The sequence below is a fragment of the Acyrthosiphon pisum genome, chromosome X (genome assembly GCF_005508785.2).
Source record: "Acyrthosiphon pisum isolate AL4f chromosome X, pea_aphid_22Mar2018_4r6ur, whole genome shotgun sequence".
NCBI classification, from domain to species: domain Eukaryota; kingdom Metazoa; phylum Arthropoda; class Insecta; order Hemiptera; family Aphididae; genus Acyrthosiphon; species Acyrthosiphon pisum.
Window position 1 is genome coordinate 45,586,368 of NC_042493.1, and position 1,619 is coordinate 45,587,986.

The window sequence follows — 1,619 nt, forward strand, 5'->3', positions numbered from 1 at the left end:
ACGCTATAGTATCAAAAAAATGTAAATATGGATAGCAAAATAATATGTATGCAGTTATTTTAAAAATACCAGCGACCACTTTAACGACGAGTGTCGTTATAATTTATATGTGAGAACCTTCTATAATTTATCTACCGCGTAATATACCGCGTTTATATGCAGCTGTTAATGCGCATTGATTTAATGCGTATTGAGTTAATCCGGGAGTTGGGTGCATATAAACGCATTTTTAATTCGCATTAAACTAATGTGCATTTATTATTTAATTCGATTCGTCAAATCGAATTAACTCTTACTCCGGGATTAAGAAATACATGTGAACGCTTTAATGCGTATTAATTTTTTCGCGGGAATTAAAAAAAAAAAAAATGTTATAATTGTTTTGGTCATGGAATACAAAGTATAAAACATGGACTAAAAAACATTCGCATTAACTTACAATTTTACCCGACCTCTAATCTTGAAATTTTAGGTGCATATAAACTCGCTCCCTAATGCGCATTAAATCAATGCGAATTAACTGCTGCATATAAACGTGGTAAATTACGCGGTAGATAAATTATAGAAGGTTCTCACATATAAATTATAACGACACTCGTCGTTAAAGTGGTCGATGGTATTTTTAAATTTTCTTTTTGTTCTAGGCTTACAATGTTTTGTACAATGTAATTTAGAAAGTTTATATGAGTGATCACTGATCGTAGACTTTCTGGACACTTACTTAATTTATCGATTCAAATATTTTAGTACCTTAGGAATATTAAAGTTTAAATTTTAACACTTGAACAGTGAGTTGGACATTTAAAAAAAAACATTTTAAAATAATAAATTTTATTAAGCGGGGGACGCTATAGTATCAAAAAAATGTAAATATGGATAGTAAAATAATATGTATGCAGTTATTTTAAAAATACCAGCGACCACTTTAACGACGAGTGTCGTTAAGTGAGAACCTTCTTATTTACCTATAAATAAATTATTGGTAGGTACTCACCGTAACTTGAATTATATTGTTTAATGGACAGATTCTTATCTTTTGACTGCTATCGCGTCACTGAAATTGTATTAATTGTGTCGTTGAACACTGAAAATACTCATCCGATTAAGATTATTTAACCCATCACGTTATGACGGAGATACAGTTCTACATGCAGTAAGTAGCAGTAAATGTACCTATTTTCTTGCCGGGTGGATACGTCGTCGATGCACTGATGCTGTGGTTTCCAGTTGTTTCCAGTTTCCACTGTCGGCCAACGTGATATCAGGCGAACGACGATTCTATTGGTTTCACGACCACCCCCCTCCCACCATAGGTATCAACCCTACCAGTTTATTTCCAAACAAACACACGTACAATAACATCAGAATTTAGCCTTTGAGTCGTGGGTTGCGGCGACCAGTTTTTTTCTCGGTATTTTTGGTCGAGCCGATACTGATACTCCGAGTTTTGTATTGATATCGGAAAGCAGGGATTCACAAACTGGTTAAATGGTACTGCTGTGTGTGTATTTGTATTATATAATTTATACTATTCGAGCAGTAGCATACGTAAGCCGAATAATAAAAACGTTGGCCTATAGATTATTTGGAGCTGATTTCAGGTTCAAATTCATGAGAAA